Source organism: Macaca nemestrina, chromosome 7 (assembly GCF_043159975.1).
Source record: "Macaca nemestrina isolate mMacNem1 chromosome 7, mMacNem.hap1, whole genome shotgun sequence".
Taxonomy (NCBI): Eukaryota; Metazoa; Chordata; class Mammalia; order Primates; family Cercopithecidae; genus Macaca; species Macaca nemestrina.
The window spans coordinates 174,107,643-174,132,566 of NC_092131.1; the positions used below are offsets into that span (position 1 = coordinate 174,107,643).

At 36.3% G+C, this 24,924-nt stretch overlaps 1 protein-coding gene across 1 annotated transcript in view; it reads left to right on the top strand.

Annotated features, from left to right (window-relative positions):
- Positions 1 to 24,924, top strand: part of LOC105499091 (nuclear pore associated protein 1) — a 564,120-nt gene that overhangs the window by 226,157 nt on the left and 313,039 nt on the right. The window contains exons 36-39 of the mRNA XM_071099379.1: positions 9,875 to 10,006; positions 14,214 to 14,354; positions 15,757 to 15,890; positions 19,685 to 19,799. The gene's annotated coding sequence lies outside the window, so the exon portion shown is untranslated. The remainder of the gene's footprint in view (positions 1 to 9,874; positions 10,007 to 14,213; positions 14,355 to 15,756; positions 15,891 to 19,684; positions 19,800 to 24,924) is intronic.

The window sequence follows — 24,924 nt, forward strand, 5'->3', positions numbered from 1 at the left end:
GGATTAAAACATTTTATAAAGACCATTATGCATCTACGTCTGCAGTGACTAATTATAAAGTGATTTCTATGATCTCCAGCCATATGGTTAAAACGGCAAATGGGAATGAAGAAAAAAGAGTTACGTAAATATTATAGCTGAAAAAATGGAGTTTATAATGAAGCTTACAAGGATCATTGGTCATATTCCTAAGACTGCAGTGGAAAGTTTCAAGATACAGCTTTTTCTAGGTCTTTAGAAAGGTATCACTCCAGTGAATTTTTCAAGTAACTCTTTATAATTGCCATATTCTTCCTCAGTGGATTTCTTAAACCACAGTTCATAAAACTACATTTCCATGCATAACATAAGAATTCTAGTGTTCCAGTAGTAAATCTAATGTGTCTAATAGCTTCGTAGAATGTAAATGCACTTGGTGATCTTATGTGATAATATTTAAGCATATTCCTTCAATAACAGATAAGAATACAGTTGATGAGCCACCATAATCTAACACTGAGAAATTGGCAGTCACAGAGGACAGTGTATTCCACTCATCATAGAGGGCACATTTTCACGTTTATGAAACACAGGTGCACCTTAAATTTGACAATGTAAAACACTATTGACGAGAAGGCAACCATAATGTTATTGTCCTCATTTACATATACATGAGCTTGGTCTATAAACCTTCCATTGACATTTTCAGGTCATATCATTAACATCATATCTTGCATAGAAGGTTTCAGAAGGTTGGAAAGATAAGCTCACAGGAGCAACATAGGAATCTCACAAGAAGTGCAGCATCACCAAGCTTCAGATTAGCACAGGTCATAATAATATGGGGAAAATTATGGGCAAGATGAATTGACGAGTGATTCAGGAGAGTTACATCTGAATGAGAGAAAATTTAGGAAAACCTTTTCAATGTGTTTTTCTTGTATGTTCCATCCCATGTAATCATAGGAATGACACAAGACAAATATCCACATGTATGCACATTGAAAATAGTTTTTCCAGTAATTATAATGTATTTATATTATTACTATGTGATTTATTTATAAGTGATAAAAGTATTAGTTTCTTCGTTTGTTAGTGGTTTTGTTCTTCCATTCTGGTGTATGAAGTAATGACCTGTTACATTTGACAGAAATGATATATCTCACAATTTATTAGAAAATTTATTTTTAGGGGTTAGTATAGGCTTGATAATATACTGCATGCTTTATATGATATCATTTCCTACAGTGCACACTGACGTCTCAAGAAGTTAGCACGATTTTCACTCCTGTGCTCCATTTTGGAGTCTTAGCTTTCTGTAGGAAAGGTATAAAGGACCCTTGAGTTTGATACTGTCTGCCCCAGTCTTTGCTCACTTCGACTATGTAGAATGTGTCTTGTCTGACATGCTAAATAATTTTCAGGTCTATTTAGACAGCTCACCCTACCCTGTGACATGAAGATATTTTCCTAAATTGTGTTCTGAATACTCTATTATTTTTATATTTAAAGCTATGAACCAACTAGAATTGATTTTGTGTGTATGTGAGGTCAAAGGTCGTATCTTGGTTGTTCCCTGTGAATATTCAATTTCCTGGAACATTTTATTAAAAACTGATCTCTCTCCCATGCATCAATGTATACATTAATTTTTATATATGTATATGTCTGCTTTCTAGCTCTGTTTTTATTTTTTAAGGAACTGGTTGTTTCTTCTATCTTTGTGCAAATTTCACAGTCTTATTATTATCTTTTTTTCTTTTTTTTTTTTGATACAGAGTCTCACTCTGTCACCCAGACTGCAGTGCTATGACGCAATCATGGATCACGGCAACCTCCGCCTCCTGGGTTCAAGCGATTCTTGTGCCTCAGCCTCTCGAGTAACTGGGATTATAGGTATGCGGCACACACCTGGCTAATTCTTTTGTATTTTTAGTAGAGATGGAGTTTCACCATATTGGCTAGGCTGGTCTTGAACTCCTGACCTCAGGTGATCTGCCCACCTCGGCCTCCCAAAGTGATGGGATTACAAGTGTGAGTCACCACACACAGCCTACACTGTCTTATGATTAAGAGAGTCTATTTAGGACAATAATTTTCTCTCCAAAGATTCTTTTGTATTTTTTCTTTTTTAAGAGAGAGAGAGGATTTTGTCCTGTTGTCCAGCTAGGGTACAGTGACTCAATCATAGAGGAGACTCTGTGTTTGAACTACTGGGATCAAATGATCCTCCCCTCTCATCCTCCTGAATAGCTAGGACTACAGGCACAAGCCACCATGCCTGGTTAATTAATTTTTTTTTTTTTTGGTAGAGACCAGGTCTTCCTATGTTTCCCATGCTAGTGTAGAACTCTTAGCCACAAGCAATCCTCCCTACTTTGTCTACCAGGGTGCTAAGATTGCAGATGTAAGCCACTGTGCCTGGCCCAGAGCCTCTTCTTTTAACCACAGTGCTTTTCCATAATGAAGTAAAAAATGTAACAACCTGCATGCCTTGCACCTACACCAGTACTTTCAGCTGTACCTTGAATAAAGCTGTAGGTTTAGAACTTTTTTAAAAAAAATTAAATGTTAATTTTTTTTGAGACAGGATCTCGCTCTTACACCTGGGCTAGAGTGCAGTGGCAAGGTCTTGGCTCACTGGAGCCTCGACTTCTGGGCTCAAGCAGTCCTCCCACCTCACTTTCCCAAGTAGCTAGGACCACAGGTGTACAACTCTGCCCAGTTAAATTTTTTTTTGTATTTTTTGTAGAGATGGGGTTTCGGCTTGTTGCGCAGGCTGATCTCGAGCTCCTGAGTTCAAGCAATCCGCCCATCTCAGCCTCCTGAGGTGCTGGGATTACAAGCATGAGCCACCGCACCTGGCTGGTTTAGAACTTAAATTGTTGCTGTAAACTCTTGATTCCCTTAATATCCTTGTGAATCTTGGACAATCCCCCAACACCACTCCCCACTTTATGTATAAATACTTTCAACAACAGCCAGTAGTGTTGAAAACCTTGAGATGCAGCCATAGTAACCTCCTGCACTGGTGTAGACGACTCTGTGACAGGTTCCTTCTCCTCCAGACCGTGCCCACCAAAGTCAGAGCCACATGGGAGCCTCTGAGCTCAGAGCCACTGTATGGGGTCTCCATGTGCAAGGACAGCAGCTGCCTGCCCTTTCTGTTGGTGAGGTGAGGAATTCAGTTTTGAATAAGGCTGAGTTTGTTCAATACTGATTTTGAAGGCCGACCAATGACACCTTAAGACTGTATTTCTTGCATTGTAATATTTATCCTGATTTTGATATGATTTGTTGTTAAATGTGTTTAACACCTGAGTATAATATTTTTCTTTTTTTACTCTCATAAGCATCATCTAAAACCATATTTTAATTTTTGTGTTGTATATTTAAGGTGTTTATTCCTCTATTTCAAAAATGGATTCACAATTATTTTTCAATGAACACTTTTAATTATTTTAATCTTTTCTCATATTTCTCTTTCCTAAATTTAATGTGAATATCACTTTTATTAGAAAAGACTGATGTTACACGTTCTCTGTTTTTTGTTTTTCTGCAAATTTTCTCTGAAATATCTCTGGATGAAAAGGAGGAGGACAGAAACTGTTCTGGAAGCCACAAGGCAAAATTGACTCAGATTCTCATGCTTAAAAAGATGTGTGAAAGTTTCCGTTATGTGGCTCAGTTTCTGTACATGAGAAAGGTTAACAAGGTATTGATTTTTGTAGCAGTATAGTAACACTTCACGTCTGATTACAAGGAGCAACCACTTCTTAATCGTGCAGGTGTGAACTTCATGATGTTGCCTTACTTTCTCCTTACACAAAGATTTAGACAATGGCTGGACTCCATAATTCCTTCCATCTGACTTCCATAAATGTATACATGACATGTCTTTGTACAGATCACCTATTCTATTAGATATTATTTTCTTATTTTTGATGAGTGCTTATTAAATTTGGTTTTAGTTCTCAGAGATATAAAAAATACCACTTAGAGAATGTATACATTGAGTGCTGTAATCAGAAAATATTTTTGTGCCATTGGCTTGTAAAAAGGGTATTTCAATTTTTTATTTATTGTCATTTTCATCAATCTTAATATTCTCAAAAGGCTTTCATGCTTGTGCTCTTTTTAGATTTTAATTTTTGTTTTAGTCAAAAAACATGTGAGGATTGGGAACACTTGTTCAAGATGTGTGACATGAGCAGCCAGCAGAGCCAAAACACTGATATTGTATGGGAATATGTAATAACAGATGGGCATTTGCTCTGCTAGGTGTGGCAGCAGTCAGGGTCTGTGAGCTTCAGTGCTGTAAGCAGAACTGACAGATCCTGCTTTAAGGAAAAAGGTGCCCCTCATCTGTTGTATTCAGCCTGGCACCATTTTGTTACCAAACCCAGTAGTGACAGGAAAAGAAGCCTATAGGTAACTAAACATTTAAATTATTTATTATTAAGGCACAAAATAAATTATATATTTCATATATTTCTATTTCAGATAGAAGCAAAATTATTGAATAAACCATAATATAGGCCTATCCCTGTGTTGCATGAAAGCAGTGTACTTCGATTATTGCCTTTGCTTGAGTCTAAAGATGAGGCTTTGGTTAACTTGAGTTAGATGTTAGATGCTGGCAGGAGTCTGTCTTCTTTAGAGGAGCTACATGTATCCAGGAGTCAATTCCTTGTACCTTAACACCACAAAGATTAGTTAATAGCACCTGATAAGAAGTTTTTCAGGTGTTGGAGGTGGTGATACACTTCACAGTGATTAATTTTTTTAGCTTTGATAAGCCCCAGCAATAAGTCAGAGACTTAATTTAGAATTCAATTTTGGAGATGTCTGTCAAAGATGTTAGAAAGCTTAAAATACTTGATCAAAAGCAAACTACAGGTCCTTGTAAAACAATAGTTATTCATTTAACCAAAGTGATCATTGAAAGACTTTAAAGGCAATACAGAAAGTTACACATGTGTAAAAATCTTACTCCTTTCAAATTTCATAGGTTTTTAAAAAGCAATTAAGCACTTTATAAAGGCAACGTAGGAACTATCTTGATAAAATGTAAAATCTTGTTTCTTAAGCCAGTTACCAAAAAGTCAAAGGAAAACCTTTTTTAGTGTGACTGCCTCTCCTTAGGGGAAAGCCCGTTGAGATGATCTGGAAGTACAACTTATAATAAAAAGTGCTTGAGTTTATTCAAACATGGGAAGAGTGTGTACACAGTTATGAGTAGAACTGGGGAATAGATGACTCTTAGTAGCTGCATGGTAGCTTTCCTGATGACAGAATTTAGACACACCAAAACAACAACAACAACAACAACAACAACAAAGAACCACAACCCAAGAGTCTAGAATCAAGTTCTCCTGGAGGAAAACACTGCTTTTATAGACCTCTAAGATAAAATATTTTAGCATCAGGCCACAACATTTAGAAGTAAGAAAATTTACAGGAGCTGAGAGGAAGCTGAAGGATAGAGTTATCCCAGGCCATGTCAAAGGGAGAAAAAGCTGATAGCAGCAAGACAACAATTGAACATTTGAGATATGAATCTCACAAGTTTTCAAAAGAAATCGATTATGGAATAGAAAATCAAAATTTCTTGTCATTTTATTAAGAGCAAATTGATACCTTAAGAAAATATTGGTTTAATATAGGGGACCATTCTTTAGAAAGACTATTATAAACAATTCCTTTTGAATTATACCTAACTTGATTACATACAAAATTCCTTTTATAAATTCCCCTTCACGAGCCTTGTCGTGACTTACATAGACCATCTGTCACATGCTTGGACTGTACACTTGTTCTATGGTACCTGTTCCTTTTTAAAATTTTTTTCAATTTTCTTTTTCTAGATTAACCTTGTAATAAGAACCTGTTGCTTAAATAACCAGTCATTTTCCTTTAGGAGAATAATTTACCATGCAAGATTCTTTCTCATATAAAATTACTCTTTTTTCTTGATAACTTTCCTTACCAAAAATACATGCCCTTGTCTATATCTTTCTTCACATCTCTTTTCGCCATATACTGCTTTCCTTTCTAGTTTGTTTCATAAATAACCTTTTCAAACTCATAATTTGAATCAACTTTTAAAAAACTTTTGAATTAGACAAAATAATTCTTTTTCTCAATAAAGACGCCTCTTCTTTGGCACATTTTCTAGAAACCTAGGAAAAAAGAAATCCAGAACTATCAGATATTAGTATTGTATAGATGAGAAACATTTCACAATTTTTAGAACAGTTTTCTCTATATAATAACCCTTTCTTAATTGGAATTGACCCAGACATCCAGTAAGCATCCAAAATGATTTTAAGATTTTAAATTATACGAAAATTGCACTTAGAAGCATTGATCTCGTTGACGTGTACTCAGTTTTTCCATTTTAACAGTTTACCTAGAGTACTTTTGAAAACTGGGATATTACCCAAAAGTAGTAATTATTTAGTTATGTCCCTGTTACCCATTTTTAAAGTCTGTGGACATAAGGTGTTTTACCTAATTAAGAACCTTAAAGTTCAATATATGTGCATTTTGTTAATAGCACAGAAGATTTAACTGTTTTCATTGAACTAGTAATATTAAATTAGTCTAACTCATCTATAAAATCACACAAACAAAAATTATTCTGTTTTTGGCTGGGTTTATGGTCCTATAGCCTTTATGTCATATCCTGACACCTTAATATATAGACAGAGATAAATACAAAACCATTTGTTCAGTAAACTCAGATAAAAATATGCTGATCATTTTGAAGATATTTCTAATAATATGTCACCAATAATCTTAAAACCAGTTTTATTTGTCAAGGATTATTAAATTTATGTGAAATTGAAAAGCTGCCTGACTTAATTTATGAGCGCTTATTTACTTGTAAGTCAATTTAGTAGCAGACTAGACATAACACACATACCTACATATGTACATACACACAAACATGTCTACATATGTACATACACATCTACATATGTACATACACACATATCTACATATGTACATACAAATATGTCTACATATGTACATACACAAACACGTCTACATATGTACATACGAACATGTCTACATATGTACATACACACAAACATCTACATATGTACATACACAAAAACATGTCTACATATGTACATACAAACATGTGTAAACAGGTATACACACACAAGGAAAGGTCTCATAGCTTTTACCTTGGGATTCCAACCGTAAAGTAACAGTATACACTCAGTATTTTATAAAAAATAGCTGGATACACGTTATTGTCTGACAAAACTGGAACCTGTTTCCATGGCTAAATTGTGTTTTCTCCAATATATAATCTATGAGAGCTGTGAACCAAAATTTGAGTAAAGCAATCTTTATGGCAGTTTTGTTTTTAAGAAAGCATCTTTTACCTTTTTTTTTCCTTCAGTTTTAAACAAGTTTCCTTTGTTTACTTTCTAATTAGTCCGTAAATAATGTGTCTTATCACAGCACCAACAGCTTAGTAACAGCCAATCTGAAGCAGGCAGAAAACAAAACAGAGGAAGAAAGAGGTTTTGATGACTCTGCTTCACTTAATAGCTGCATTTAACCATTTGAGCTCTCAAGTTTTCTTGCTATAGTTTGCCTCTCTGTTTAAAATGTTCACAAAAGTAGGTCTTAATAAGTAGCCAGCTGAAATCCAGAAGAGAATGAGAATATGAATTTCCTGCCAGGCCTCTGCAGAGGAGCCAGGTTTAAAACCTGGCTCCTTTAAAAGGAGGGAAAGAGAAAAAGATAGAAAAGGAGGTTTGTGAACCTTCTAGCTGGAGGTTGACAGCTGGAGAGAGCTAGGGGTACCTTTGACTGAGATGAGTAAGGCTGTAGGTGGCTTCCAAGATAATCAGGAAGATGAAGTTGAAAGTGAAAAAGATAGGAAGAGATCAGGGCCCACACTCAAAGGTCATACACTCACACTTACAAACAAATGGTGAGCTTCCAAACAAACCCCAGTTAAGGGCTGGGTAGAATCCTGAATTTCTTTCCTCTGTTCAAAACAGCTCCACAGGTATCGGAAACCAAGTGGAGCGATGCCCAGGAGTGCCACAAATTCAAATCCGTCAAACACTCAAATGATAGTCCCGTTAGTGAACAAGACGAAACAGCAGAGCCCCAGCGACACCCCAGAAGACACGGGAAAGCTGGGTGCAATCCGACCAGCTCCCTTGGTTGCAAGGGTTGCCAGCTTCTTCAGAGGTCACATTCTTTGTACCAGCAAAGTGCCGATGGCTGCAGAAGTTGTGCGAGGAAGTGAAAGGGAGGGTCTAGGAAATGAAAGATTTTCAGCAGCCACTTGGAAGTTCCCAAACGTTCCTGCCATGGGGTCCGCTAGCCTTCAGCTGCTGGTACTCACAGGTAACCCTCCGCTTTGGTAGCAAAACCAGGCTCACAGGCTTGGGTTGCCCAGAGCACATAATGCTCCCCATATGGGCCACCAAATTTGTTACCAAACACAGGTTTGGCTACTTGTCACTGACACTATCAAATAACAAGCATGAGGGTGGTAAAAAGAAAGTGACTTTATTTCACAGTTTAGCAATGGAGAAGAACCAGGTTCGTACCTAAAGGAGCCGCTTCAGTTTTCTGGGATGAAAGCAGGGTTTTAAGAAGAGAAACTTTCTTATGCAGGGCGTGCAAGGAACATGGAGGTGCAGGGTCTATGTGTCTTGCTGTAAAACTTAGCTAAGAGGTCATTGGTTAGTCTGACTAGTGTCATTGAGGACAGAGTCGGAATGTGGATTAACTCTTGTCTTGAGACAGTCTCCCTGTGAGGGAGAATTCTGGATGGTGCCGCTTCCGTTCAGCATTTGGTCCTTAGAATTTCTAAGGAAACATACTTAGATAAGCTGGCAGTCCTTGCAGGCTGTTTCACTGGTGGAAACGAAGGATGGAAAAGGTTAAATTTGCCTTTCCAAGGAGCTAAGCAAGAGGTGAACAGTGAGAAAGAGAAAAAATACACAGGTAATTTTTAGGAAAATGCTATACTAGATTACAATTTAACATAATTTCACTGTGTCTAAAGAGCTACCCTGTACTTCATGCAAACTACATAGCCTGTGGCATTCATGGAGTGACGAACAGAGAAAAAAATACTTTTGACGTGCAAAGGTAACTGGAGATTTTTTTAAGGAAAATCAGTGAAGGAAGAAACCTTTATTGGCTTCTCCTTTTGGTGAGAAATGTTGTCTTATAAGTAGACAATTGTACTTTAATTTTTTCATAATGTAGTGATTTAACCAGCCACAACTAGCAGCATAACATAGGAAATGCAGGTTGGTGTCCACACAGGGTCACTAAATCTACCTAACAAACCATTTACTTGATTTCTAAAAATATCCTTCATCCTTGGACTTGATGCAGGATTACTGAGTCATGCAAAACTTTGTGTTTTTGTAGTCATAAATGAGATGAAAGCATAAAGGTGAATTATTCTTTATTAAAGAATTCATTTAAATTACTTTTCTTTGTATCTTTGCTTTTTGTTTCTGTACTGCTCCAGTACTCCTGTGAACCATGTCTGAGTGGAGTAATGATGGCACCACAGTCCAACCTGCATGGGTATTGGCCTGAGTGCTCCCGCCTCATGAAATTCAGCCACCTCTTTCTCCAGTCAGTTCCATATTCTCAACTCCCACTGTCTTCCAGAGTCCGTGTCACACCACAGCCTGGAGACTCTCCCCAAGCAGTAACCTGAAGCAACAGTAAACCCACATTATTTCACCTCTCTCAGATGTCACTGTCCTTCATTGTTTGATGTGCACTGTCTTGCAATCCATCCTTCCAGATGAATCATCCATTTTTAAATGTGATAAGCCATGTCCAATCCCCATAAGTTTTACCACAACATTTTGTTTCATTCTTCCTGCAGTTACTCCATCATTACTGTACCACCGCCTATATGGATGTAGTTGTCAGTGTGAAGCTGAGTAAGGAACAACGTGCACCAGACTCACAGAGAAAAATGGACAAGCGAGCTGGCCTTTGTATCACTAAAGGGAAGGTCAGATTGGTGAATATGTAATGTCTGTAGTAGTCTTGTTGGGGACATCCATAGCATGTCAATGAATCAAAGACTTAAGTAGGATCTCAAATAATAATATCTCTATCTAAACTCTTATACACATAATAGACTTATTTACACTTACTGAAAAAGTTCGTCTAGAGTTTTAAATTTACGTTTTATTCATATACAAATGAAAACAATATTGAAATTAATTCCTAAATTAACTCACACATATCTTGATATTCTGATTATGATTGTTCTGAATTAGGTTTTGACACTTATTCAAAGTAATTATTGATACAGTTGGATGAATATTCACCATGTTTGTTACTGTCTTCTCTTTTTGCGCTTCCCCTGTTTCCAATTTTGTCTTCTATTCATTTTCCTTTTTTTGTGGTTTTTATTCAGCATTTCATATAATTCAATATTCTTTCTTAACATCTCAGACTTTTTAAATACTTTTTTATTAGTTACTCAAGAAAAGCTTATAATTTTCATATTCTTAGTTGATCTTACATATAACAGCATATTTAAAATAATTATATTCAATAGCAGACAGGTGCCTTTCAAAAAAATAGCAAGGCTGGGTCGGTGGTTCAGGCTTGCAATCACAGCAGTTTGGGAGGCCCAGGTGGGTGGATTACCTGAGGTGGGGAGTTCGAGACCAGCCTTGCCAACATGGTGAAACCCCATCTCTACTAAAAAAAATACAAAATGTATCTGGACATTGTGACACACATCTGTAATCCCAGCTGCTCAGGAGGCTGAGGCAGGAAAATCGCTTGAATGCGGGAGGCAGAGGTTGCAGTGAGCTTAGAATGCACCACTACACCCCAGCCTGGGTGATAGAGCAAGACTCTGTTTCAAAAAAAAAAAAAAAGAAGCAATTTATCTAATTATATTTTTGTAAGTATAAGATATATATACATACATATAAGTAAAATGAAAGACAGGAAAAGAGGGACAAAAGGAAAAATACAGGAAAAAGGAAGAAATAGTTAGAACTATTGTAAGATGGTTACACTACTTCTGAAGCAGTATGATTTTATATGAAAGGAGCTTAGATTAGTTGTAAATATAAATTGCAACCTCTAGGGCAAGATACTGGAACGGGAGCCTCAGTTTTTTGCTGTCTGGGCCAGAGGCTGCATTCAGTTATTTCCTATGTTGGCTTCTCTCCCATGGCAGAATGTGTCATCAAAGCCACCATGGGAGAGAGCTTGCGGCAAGACAGGTATCATAATCTTAGGTAACATGATTACTCAAGTGACGTCTTATCACGTTGTAGTCTTCTGATGTATCAAAGCAAGTCTCGGTTTCTCCGCAAAGTCAAAAGGAAAGGATTAGAATATTGGGTTATGTACACCAAGCTGTGAGGATCATTGCGCACCATCTCAGCGCTCACCTGCCAACGTCAGGTCTTACTTAGTGTGGGACAGGTTCTCAGTCCTCACTTACTTTGCTGACCTTGGTCTTTGTGAGAAAACAGGTCACATAATTTGTAAAATGTATCACAATCTGGATTTCTCTGAATGTTTCTCAGGATTTTACTGAGCCATATAGATAGAGACATGTAATTGTCTATTTGTGAAGACAAGAAACAGCGAACAGGACATTATTTACAAATACAGATTTAGAGACCAAAACTAAGAAAGAAAAGTTTGCAAATGGAAAAAGGAAAATTAAAAATAATGGTAATGTTCACCAGGCTAATAAAAAGGGTAGGAATAGGGAAGTGAGCACCTGGGACACTACAAGATCGACAGTGTACTGCTTACTAAGCTCAATAGTATAATTTTAAAAATATTTATGTTTTATTTATTTGTTTTGTGTGCTTGTTTTGTTTTTTTGGTTTTTTGGGTTTTGTTTGAGATGGAATTTCCCACTGTTGCCAAGCTGGAGTGCAGTGGCACAATCTCGGCTCACTGCAAGCTCCGCCTCCCGGGTTCAAGCGATTCTCCTGCCTCAGCCTCCCGAGGAGCTGGGACTACAGCCGCCCGCCACCACGCCCGGTTCATGTTTGTGTTTTTAGTAGAGACGGGGTTCCCCATGTTGGCCAGGATGGTCTTGACCTCGTGATCCACCCGCCTCAGCCTCCCAAAGTGTTGAGATTACAGGCATGAGCCACAGCGCCTGGGCTATTTATTTGTTTTTTTAAAATCTTTTTTACAAAACTTTTGAATTTACAGAATAGTTAGAAGTACATACAGAGAGTTTATATATACTCAACACATAATTTCCCTTTTATAAATTCTTACATTCATTTGAAACACTTGTTGCAGTTGGTGAACCAATATTATACATTATCATTCACCAACATTCACGATTGATCAGATATTGTGTTTTCATGTAACGTCCATATTCTGTTCCTGGATTCCGCTCAGGACACCACATCACATTTAGGTATCTTGTGCCAGTTTCTCAGATTTTTCCTATTTCTGATGTCATTGAAATCCCTTCTTTGGGATGTCTCTGGTGTTTTCCTAATGACTGGATGGCCGCTGTGGATTTAGCAGAGGAAAACCCCAGAGGGAAGGTTTTATTCTCATGATACTGTGACAAGAGTACATAGTATCAACATGCTCTATCACTTTTTTTTTCTTTTTTTTGAGATGGGTCTCATTCTGTTGCTCATGTTGGAGGGCAGTGGCGTGAACAAAGCTCACTGCAGCCTCGAACTCTTGGGCTTGAATCTCCACCTCAGCCTCTTGAGTAGATGGGACTGCAGGCATGTGCCACCACATCTGGGTGATTTCATTTTACTTTTACTTTTATAGAGGCAGAATCTCAAGACATTGCCCAGGCTGGTCTCTAAGCCCTGGCCCCAAGCGATCCTCTCACCTCAGGCTCCCAAAGTGCTAGGATTACAGGTGTGAGCCACTGTGCCCAGCTGCTTTATCATGGTTAATGTTATTTGATCGCATGGATGAGGCAGTGTAGCTCAGTTTTCTTCACTATAAAATTAATATTATTCCTCTTTTCATGATGTACCTTTTGGAAAAAACGTCACTATGCCCAGCGCATTCATAGAAAGTAGGAAATTATGCCCCATTTCCCTATGGGCAGACTTTCTATAAACATCATTTGAGTTTCTGTAAAAAACATTTAACATTCTTTGGGCTGTTCTGGATCAGTTGCATTTTTCTGTGTGTTTTAGAATCAGTGGTCCAAGAACTGCTAAAAATGAAAAAAAATTAGAATTTTAGTAGGGCTTGTATTGATTCTGAAGATGTACTTAGAAAGTATAAGCATCCTGGTTAATACTTAATAGCTTTCTGATCAATGAAAATCTAGTTTATATAGTATATTACACTAATTCTTGTATTCATTTATTTAGGATTTCTTTAATACTTCAATATTATTTGTAATTTTCAGTACATATATCTTATTTTCAAATATATTTTCTTTTTGATGCCTGTTAAATGAAATTATTTTGAGTGTCATAATTTGATTAGTTTGTATTGTATAAGAATGCAATTTATTACATTGATCATGCATACTGAATTTTGTTTTTGTTTCAATGTTATTTTAGTGGATTTTTTAGGATTTTCTATATATTAGGTTATGTCTCTGGCCAACAGATTGTTTAACTTCTTCCCTTTCAATTTGGAAGACTTATATTTATTTTTCTATCCTACTTTTATAAATTATGTCCTCGAGCATAATGTTTAGTTGAAATAGTGGGAATAGGTAACCTTTTGTGTTTATAATTTTGGGAATATTACTGAGACCTGCTTGATACCATGTGTTGTCATGTGAATTTTTTATAGGTGCCTATTATAGGGAAGAACATTCCCTTTATGCAAAATTTGCTTAGTGTTTTTACTGTGAGTGGGTTTTTGAATTGGAAAGTGCTTATTCCATATTTTTAGATGTGATAATGAAAATTTTGTTGTTATATTAATATAGTTATTACACTAATTCTTTTTATATGTTTACCAAACTTATGATCCTGAGTAAATAAATAAATTAGTGTTTAATTCTGTTTTACGATCCTGATTTGCGTTGAAACTATTTCCTTCAGAATTATTGCCTAGGTATCCATAAAGCATATTAGTTTGTAGTTTCCATTTTTTGGATTGTCTTTGTCTGGTTGTTACCTCAGAGAAAACTGCCTCATAGGACACACTGCACACTGATCTCTTCTCTGTTATTTTATTTTTTTGGAGAAAGTTAGTAAAAAATTGCTCTTAATATTTTAAAGGTTTGGAATAATTCATCAGTGTAATCTTCTCAACCTGGTCAATCACATGAACTTCGAAGATGATTCCTCCCCAGCTGATCCTTCAGGTGAGACCTCAGCCTTGGGAATCATCTACATCTAGATTCCTGACCCAGAGAAACTGTGAGTAATTTGTGTGTGCTTTTGAGCCACTAAGCTATGTGGTAATTGGCTATGCTGCAATAAACAATAATACACTTGATGGTAAACATAGTATGTTATCCTTGATTAGATCCAAAAAAAGGAAAAATGGCATTAGTGGAAAACCTGGTAAAATATGAAGACAGTCAGTACTTTAGTTAATAGTTTTGTGCCTTTGTCAGTTTGTGAGTTTTCACAGATAGTCTATGGTTATGTGTATGATAATGTTGCAGGAAATTGAAGGGTATATCCAATTTTCATAAGATTTTAACAACTCTCTATAAATCTAAAGTTATTTCAAAATAAATAGAAGTGTAGACATGGCTCATATATTTGAGATCAGGTCTTCCTGTTAACATAGCCTTCATGGAACCTAAAACTCATGGTGCAAATGCAATAACATTATAAAATATAAATGAGATGAGTTTCTATTTTACTCACTCTATTCTTCAGGGAACACTAAAGCCCATTCTTCTTCTCAAGTATCCAAAACTAAAGTTGATCCAAGTAACAAGTGGATGGCATAAAAGATTGTATGGAAACTATAATGCATCTGCATCTTCAGTTACTAATCGTAAAATGATTTGTATGATCATTCTTCACATGATTAGAATGACTATGGGAAAGAAGAAAAAGAAATGCAACTTTCTTGATTTAAAAATTGTATCTGTGCAAGAGTGGTGGCGCACCCCTGTAGTCAGTCCCAGCTGCTAAGGAGGGTTGGTAGGATGATCATGTGATACCAGGAATCTGAGGCTGTGTAGCGTGCTATGATTGTGCCAGTGAATAACCATGCTCTCCAGCCTGGGCAACATAGTGAAACCCCATAAAATAAATAAATTAAATTAATACATAAATAAGTTACAGAGATCACTGTTTATATTTCTATTATTAGGGCTCAAATCCTCTATATAGAGTTTTTGTTTGTTTGTTTGTTTGTTTGTTTTGAGTTGGAGTCTCACTCTGTCATCCAGGCTGGAGTGCAGTGGCGCGATCTCAACTCACTGCAAGCTCCACCTCCCAGGTTGATGCCATTCTCCTGCCTCAGCCTCCCGAGTAGCTGGGACTACAGGTGCCTGCCACCAGCCTGGCTAATTTTTTTGGGTTTGGTAGAAACGGGGTTTCACCGTGTTAGCCAGGATGGTCTCGATCTCCTGACCTCATGGTCCACCGCCTCGGCCTCCCAAAGTGCTGGGATTACAGGCGTGATGAGCCACTGCACCAGGCCTGAGATTTTTCTTTATCTTTGGAGAACGACGACTCCAGGGCAAACTTTCAAGTAATGCTTTGCCATTTTTACTTTTCCTCTCAAGGATTCCTGGAACTATAGTTTTAAAATTATCACACAGCATGTATTTTATTTTTACTTCTGTTTCCTGTTAAGGCCTCTCTGGATGGTGGCTATAACCTATAGCCTTGCCCAGTACAACTCAGCGTTTGGTACTGGCTGTGCCTTTCATGGGATGCTTACTTATCCTGATCGATGGCCTAAAACCGAACTGTCCAGCTTACATCCGGGTATCTTTCTCAGAGAGTACTTGTTTATACTGTAAGACACCCTGTGGCTCCTGTCTGACCTGTATCTAGTTTATTTCTACCAAGGTAACCACTCTTTAGGAGAGCGCTAAGTGGGAGAAAAGTGATGTCCATGTGTGTTCATCAAGTGAAATACAGAGGAGGCAACTCAACACAATGTGTATAATGGCGTTAGTAATTTATTACTAATCAATCCCAGTAAGAAGAGGCCAGCATTCCTTGAACTACCAATGAAAACAGAAAAGCTCTGCAGGCCACACACTCATAAGCAACAGGGGTGGTGGAGGAGGAACTAGAGAAAGACATGCTATTGCCCCATTTGTCTGAAGTCTTTATGGGTGTAATTGTCAGGTTTTTTTTCCAGCGAGACAGAACTACAGGGAGGTAGATAGGTAGGTAGGTAGGTAGATAGATAGAAACGTAGATGGAGAGTTGATAGATAGACAATAGTTAGATGAATGGCATTTTGTTTGGGGATTTACTCGTGTAACATTGTAGAGACGGAGAATTCCCAAGACAGCCATCTGCGAGTTTAAGGACCTTGGATGCTGTAGCGTGATGGCTCAGTCCAAAGCTGAAATCTTCAGAAGCAGGGAAGCTCTTGGTGTAATTCTCAGTTTGGGATCAATGGCCTGAGAATCCAGGGCATTTACTGGTATAAGTTCTGGAGTTTCAAGGTCATAGATCATGGAGTTGTATTTTCCAAGGGCAGGAAAAGGAATATACTTTGTCCTGGAGAGAGACAGGAAAACTTTTTAAAATTTTTTCATTTTTGGTTCTATTTGGTCCCCAAGGAGATTGTATGCTGCCTTCCCTCATTGAGCCTGGATTTTTCCCTCTAAATTCCCTGACTCATACCAACCTCCTCTGGAAACACCCTGGCAGACACACCTAGAAGTATGATTTACCAATTCTCCAGGTATTCTTTAATCCAGTCAGCACCTTAAATTAACCATGACAAGTCCAGCACCTTTCTAGTTGGCACCTATATGTATCACCTTAAGCCATAACTAATCTTTAGATACAGACCGTAATAAGGCAATAGTTCTACCTAACAGATGCAACAATCCCGTGTGCAACCAAAACACACTATAGTATTTCTCTTAAGAGCAGTGGAAGTTTGTGGGTGATGTTTACTCTTCTCCTGATACCCCATAACTTCAATACAAGTATGTTAAATTGCTAACACTTAACTGTTAGTATCAAGTTAACACATTCTTGTGTTTTGTGACAAAAGAAGAAGAGAGAAATAAAAACAATGTTATTTGCCTAATATATTCATATATAACATGCAAATGTATTCTTAACAAAGTAGATAGGAAATACTAGTGACAATTTTAATCCTTGTTTCTGTAACTGGTCACCTGGTCCTGTCTGGTATGTATGCATGTATTTTATCATTTTTTAAAAATTTTTTATTTTTTGACACAGAATCTCACTCTGTCTCCTGGGCTACAGTGTAGTGACATGATCTCGGCTCACTGCGAGCTCCGCCTCCCCGGTTCACACCATTCTTCTGCCTCACTGAGTAGCTGGGACCACAGGCGCACGCCACCACGCCCAGCTAATTTTTTGTATTTTTAGTAGAGATGGGGTTTCACCATGTTAGCCAGGATGGTCTTAATCTCCTGACCTCGTGATCCACCTGCCTCAGCCTCCCACAGTGCTGGGATTACAGGCGTGAGCCACTGTGCCCAGCCCTGTCTGGTATTTATAACTCCCTTCTACAGCTACCCATTCTGTATTCTCTTTGTCTTCAATTTCCCCTTCAGAGTTTCTTTGCATCTTATTCTTAAGGTGTGAGGTACAGAGTTGGGAAAAGGCCAAAGACCATTCTAACTTCTTTCTGCTGACAAGGGGTATACTTGAGGTAGGGTTTGGCCCCAGAGTAAATGGAATGAAACTGCTTTGTAGCTGTCTGCATGTATTCGCAGATGCCTGGTTGGGGTTCTTAGGCTTGCATGACAGATGTTAGTACTGTCATCCACAGTTTTAGTACAGCACTTAAGTGAACAGCAAACTCTAGGATAATGGGTCCTAATATAAGGAGTGGAAGTCCTAGCTTCAGAAGTCCTTATGTAATTCGTCTAAATCCCTGAAGGATTAGAGTGAATAGCCCTAAGAACCAAATCAGACATGGGGTCAACAGTCAAGAGAGATTTGGGTCAGAGGTTGTTAGAAAGACAAATTGGGGTAAACAGGAAAGAGCAAATTTAAATATACCATCTCATATCTTTTTAGTTAGTTTCCTAGTTCTCCTAATATATCCTAGCTGTATTTCATTCCAGGAGGTGTCACTGCAAATGAAGGAGGCTCCCTTATGTGATTAAGGCAAAAAATATTTTTAATAACAGGCATTTGTATGGAAATAGAAAATAATAACAAAGGTTAATTTTGGGCACAACGTATCCAGATGTTAGATTCAAAGCATTTTTAAGTTGCAAAGGAGGATAGCGATGACAATCTCACGTATTTTTCATCTGTATCTCCAGGGATAAGCTTCAGCATGCAGGGCCTCCGGAAGAAAGTCGTAGCCATTTCATTGAGTCCAGGTCAGAAAAGTGGAAAAAAAATGTGGTTGTATTAGTTTGAGTACTTTAGCTCTAAGAGATTTCAGAATTCATTCCAAAGTGCAGAAAATAATAAAAAACTCAAAAACAATGGAGAAGACTAGAATGTAACAACAAGTGTGCTATAGTATTTTTCTGAAATATAACGTTTCGCTCCCTAGTTTTCATTTTTATTGAAGACATACCATAGTAAGACACATTTATTTGCAAAATAAGTTTTGGTATTATTATAGTTAGCCTGATTATTTGTGTAAAGTTCAGCAAGAATAATTATTTCCCATATTAGCTCTTTCTAAACTGGGTTTACTGCAACTTTGTTCCCTAAGAAACCTCAGATTGGACTTTTTTAAAGCCTTGAAGGGATGTATCTGTGCCCGCAAATACTCGTACACATTGGTTGAATTTCTCTCTTCTTCAGCTCCCAAGATAACTTGGGAATCATAGGCCTGTCAGAATGTGACAGTTTTTACTTACCACAGGTCAGGAACCCTGTGCAAGGCCTGTGTAGATAGTTATGAGGCCAGTTTCTTCAAGGGGCTTTTATCATCTCTGTTGGTCAACTTTAATTCCTCAAGCCTGTCTGTTTGTATTTGAAGGTAGGCCATTCCACTGGTAAAATAACCATATCTTTGGTAAAATAATCTGTGCCTCCAGTTGTGTTCTGTTACAAAAGAAATCAGATTCTTAGTGTACTTAGGTAAATAACTATATCTCCATAGTATAGAATCCTCATAAATAGTTTTCAAATTCTGGAGAAATCATGTGGAGAATATGAACTATCTTTCAACTTTTGCTCACAGGAATATACTTTACTCAATCATGAGAAGCTGTAAATAGCTGAAAAGAAAAATGTTGTCTTGACTCTGAAAAATGACAAAAAGGCTCAGCAACTTTGCAAGCAGCAACTCATAAAAGGATTATTTTGGTCTTCTATTAGTTCAGTCCATGAAGTTAACTTTGTCTGACCTTGAGCCAGCAGTCCTCATAAACATACAGCTATCTATGAGAGTTTGGAAGTTTGTTTTGTTTTTTTCCTATTTCAATGCCCCAGTCTTTAGTTATGAGAAACCTGTATTCAGGAGAACATTTCAAACAGCAAACACCTTTTGAATAGTTTAAAGAAAAAGAACCACAGTAATCTGTGCATGACAATTATCTCAGCACAGCCACTGTTTTATTAATTTTACTTTGATTTTTTTGAGACAGGGTCTCAAGCCACCCGGGCTGGAGTGCAGTGGCACAATTATGGCTCACTGTAGCCTCACCTTCCTGGGATCAAGCAATCCTCTTTCTTCAGCCTCCAGAGGAGCTGGGACCACAGGCAAGTGCTACCACATACAGCTAATTTTTTCATTTTTTTGTAGAGATAAGGTCTCACTATCTTGCTCACGCTGATCAGAAATAGCTGAGCTCAAGCAATCCTCCCATCTTAGCCTCCCTAAAGTTGTAGTATTACAGGCACGAGCCACCGTGCCCAGTGAGGACATTACAGGCCTGAGCCACTGTGTCCAACGAGGCCATTGTTAAAGACACAGTCGACAAAGAAATCTAGTCATTTCTGTGGAACATAACAATTTAACATAATAAACATAATTATTATTGATAACATATACGAAGACATATTAGAATTATAGGAACCATATAAATTTGGAATACATCCTAATAACACATTTATATAAATATAACCCAAAGAAAGTTAAACATAATTTTGTATTTGACAATGTTTTCTGTAGGTTAATATGCCAAATAAACTAAATATGTCTCTTTTGGACTTCAGGGGACCGAATACATAAAGGACTAATGAGTTAAAATAAAAATTCTTAGTTTATAATTTTATTTTTCAAAGTTTGCAAGTGTTAAAGGCTTAAAACACTTCATATCACCAAATAGAATCCCAGATAACCACAAATCATTTGCTTAGCCAAAATGATAGCTCAAAAATTTTAAAAGTCAAAAGTCTTTATTCATTGGTAGGGAGGAGACTCTGCTCTCCCAACAACAGGACCAAATAAAGTCAGCATGAGGCCATCTGAATCTGATTCTTCTCTCTCCCCTACTTTTTTCAGTTTATTTAGAAGACAAATAAAAAATACTTTATTATCTCTCAGTATTATACAGAAATCTCGTTTCAAGAGAAAACCAAATTTTACCTTTGCATTAGTGTTTTATTAATGTCAAACCCAATTTTTACATAAAACCTTATAAACAAACCTATCAAATCTAAATCAGTTTGACCATAACTGTTTACAATTTTGCACTAAACAACTGATTAATGGTCAATGAAAACTCTGTTTATCACACATTAGCATGCAGATTCTGGGCCTGTGTCATTGTGATTTTTACATTAATGAACATTCTGTAGAAAAACTAAGTAACCAGCTTCAAGTTTTGGCAAGCTACTCACACTCACACACTGAGCTTTCTTTACAAGGCCAATCTTCTACAAACCTTTTATAACTTGCTTAAACCTTATGTTTTGTCCTATTATTTTTTTAACTTAAGACAAATTTTAAAACCTCTAATTTAGACAAGATTACTTTTTAAAACAAAAATCGTATCTTTAGGTCTTTTTATTATTTTTTACAAAAACACATTTTATAATTTTTATATGCCTTGAATGTAAATATTTTCTCAGTAGTATCAGTTACATGTGTTACAGTGTTAAATCTTCACAAATTTTATTTTTAGTGAAAGCAGTTTTAATTTCATACCAAGTGCTGAGCCTAGGACACAGGACAGAAATGAAGATAATGTCTGACTCTTTCCAACAGAGCTAGGGGGCATGGCTAACTCAACATGTCCCCAGGCTTTACCTATAAACTACTGGCTCTAATGCAGGCCGGTTGGACAATTACAAGAAGTCACAGATATTTATAACCTTAAAAGAGCAAAGAGAATATCTGACCTGCCTAATTTAGACCAAATGTCTAAATGTTGAAGAAATAATGTTATTGTACCCGTAATCTTTAGAGCTATCTTTATTATTCAAAGATTATTAGAGTCATGTGAACTACAAAGCATTGTAGTTAATTTTTTTGATAAAATATTTTATTTAAGTGCATATATATGCCAATTACTTAGAGCTCTTTTACATAGTTTGTTAGCAAAATATTATATACATGAAGCATATAAATACACAGGTATAGAGAAGCAGATCTGGTAAAGTTACATGGATTCTTCATTTGTCAGTTTTTAAGTTTTTCTTTTTCATTTTAGATCATCAGTCTCTTGATTACCTGTTCCCTGCCCTAAACAGTTTTTAACCAGTCAGTTCCAAATTTTTATTTTAAAGGGATAAATCTTAGGTGAAATAAAATAGATAATTTATATTTTATCTAAACCAAGGAAAAATGTGGGGGTTTCAGTCAGGATGGCCAGGAAAGGCAGACACTCTTCAATTTGGAGATTTGCAGATTGATTAGCTTGAGGTTGATATTAGATGCTGGCAGGAGTCTGTCTTCTTTAGAGGAGCTACATGTATCCAGGAGTCAATTCTTTGTACCTTAACAACACAAAGATTGGTTAATAGCACCTGATAAGAAGTTTTTCAGTGTGTTGGAGGTGGTGATACACTTCACAGTGATTAATTTTTTTTTAGCTTTGATAAGCCCCAGCAAAAAGTCAGAGACTTAATTTAGAATTCAATTTTGGAGATGTCTGTCAAAGATGTTAGAAAGCTTAAAATATTTGATCAAAAGCAAACTACAGGTCCTTGTAAAGCAATAGTTATTCATTTAACCAAAGTGATCATTGACAGACTTTAAAGGCAATACAGAAAGTTACACATGTGTAAAAACCTTACTCCTTTCAAATTTCATAGGTTTTTAAAAACCAATTAAACATTTTATAAGGGCAACCTAGGAACTATATTGATGAAATGTAAACTCTTGTTTCTTAAGGCAGTTACCAAAAAGTCAAAGGAAAACCCTTTTTAGTGCGACTACCCCTCCTTAGGGGAAAGCCCATTTAGATAATCTGGAAGTACAACTTATAATAAAAAGTGCTTGAATTTAGTCAAACATGGGAAGAGTGTGCACACGGTTATGAGAAGAAATGGGGAATAGATGACTCTTAGTAGCTGCATGGTAACTTTCCTGATGACCGTGAAAATTTAGACACACCAAAAAAAAAAAAAAAAAAAAAAAAAAAAACCCCAAGAATATAGAATCAAGTTATCCTGGAGGAAAGCACTGCTTTTATAGACCTCTAAGACAAAATATTTCAGCATCAGGCCACAACATTTAGAACTAAGAAAAGTTACAGGAGCTGACAGGAAGCTGAAGGATAGAGTTATCCCAGGGCACGTCAAAGGGAGAAAAAGCTGATAGCAGCAAGACAACAATTGAACAGTTGGGATATGAATCTCAGAAGTTTTCAAAAGAAATCGATTATGGAATAGAAAATCAAATTGTCTTGTCATTTTATTAAGAGCAAATTGATACCTTAAGAAAATATTGGTTTAATATAGGGGACCATTCTTTAGAAAGACTATTATAAACAATTCCTTTTTAATTATACCTAACTTCATTACATACAAAATTCCTTTTATAAATTCCCCTTCACAAGCCTTATCATGACTTACACAGACCATCTGTCACATGCTTGGACTGTATACTTGTCCTATGGTAGCTGTTCCTTTTTAAAATTATTTTTGATTTTCTTTTTCTAGATTAACCTTGTAATAAGAACCTGTTTCTTAAATAATCAGTCATTTTCCTTTAGGAGAATAATTTACCATGCAAGATTCTTTGTCGTATAAAATTACTCTTTTTTCTTGATAACCTTCCTTACCAAAAATACACGTTCTTGTCTATATCTTTCTTCACATCTCTCTTCACCATTTACTGCTTCCTTTCTAGTTTGTTTCATAAATAACCTTTTCAAACTCGTAATTTGAATCAACTTTTAAAAAACGTTTGAATTAGACAAAATAATTCTTTTTCTCAATAAGGACACCTCTTTTTTGGCACATTTTCTAGAAACCTAGGAAAAAAGAAATCCAGAACTATCAGATATTAGTATTGTATAGATGAGAAACATTTCACAATTTTTAGAACAGTTTTCTCTATGTAATAACCCTTTCTAAATGGAATTGACTGAGTCGTCCAGTAAGCATCCAAAATTATTTTAAGATTTTAAATTATACAAAAATTTCACTTAAAACCATTGATCTCCTTGACATATACTCAGTTTTTCCATTTTAACAGTTTACCTAGAGTACTTTTGAAAACTGAGATATTAACCAAAAGTAGTGATTATTTAGTTATGTCCCTATTACCCATTTTTAAAGTCTATGGACATAAGGTGTTTTCCCTAAGTAAGAACCTTAAAGTTCAATATATGTGCATTTTGTTAATAGCACAGAAGATTTAACTGTTTTCATTGAACTAGTAATATTAAATTAGTCTAACTCATCTATAAAATCACACAAAAACTATTCTGTTTTTGGCTGGGTTTATGGTCCTGTAGCCTTTATGTCATATCCTGACACCTTAATATATAGACAGATAAATACAAAACCATTTTTTCAGTAAACTCAGATAAATATATGCTGATCATTTTGAAGATATTTCTAATATTATGTCAGCAATAATCTTAAAACCAGTTTTATTTGTCAAGGATTGTTAAATTTATGTTAACTTGAAAACTTCCTGACTTATGAGCACTTATTTACTTGTAAGTCAATTTGGTGGCAGGCTAGACATAACATACAAATATATCTACATATGTACATACACACAAACATGTCTACATATGTGCATACACACATATCTACATATGTACATACACAAACGTCTACATATGTACATACACGCAAACATGTCTACATATGTACATGCACACAAACATGTCTACATATGTACACACACAAACATAACTACATATGTACATGCACAGACATGACTACATATGTACATACAAACATGTCTACATATGTACATACACACAAACATGTCTAAACAGGTATACACACACAAGCAAAGGTCTCATAGCTTTTAACCTGGGATTCTAACCATAAGGTAACAGTACACACTCAGTATTTTATAAAAAATAGCTGGATACACATTATTATCTGACAAAACTGGAACGTGTTTCCATGGCTAAATTGTGTTTTCTCCAATATATAATCTATGAAAGCTGTGAACCAAAATTTGAGTAAAGCAATCTTTATGGCAGTTTTGTTTTTAAAAAAGCATCTTTTACCTTTTTTTTTTTCCCTTCAGTTTTAAACAAGTTTCCTGTGTTTACTTTCTAGTTGGTCTGTAAATAATGTGTCTTATCACAGCACCAATAGCTCAGTAACAGCCAATCTGAAGCAGGCAGAAAAGAAAACAGGGGAAGAAACAGAGGTTTTGATGACTCTGCTTCACTTAATAGCTGCAGCTAACCATTTGAGCTCTCAAGTTTTCTTGCTATAGTTTGCCTCTCTGTTTAAAATGTTCACA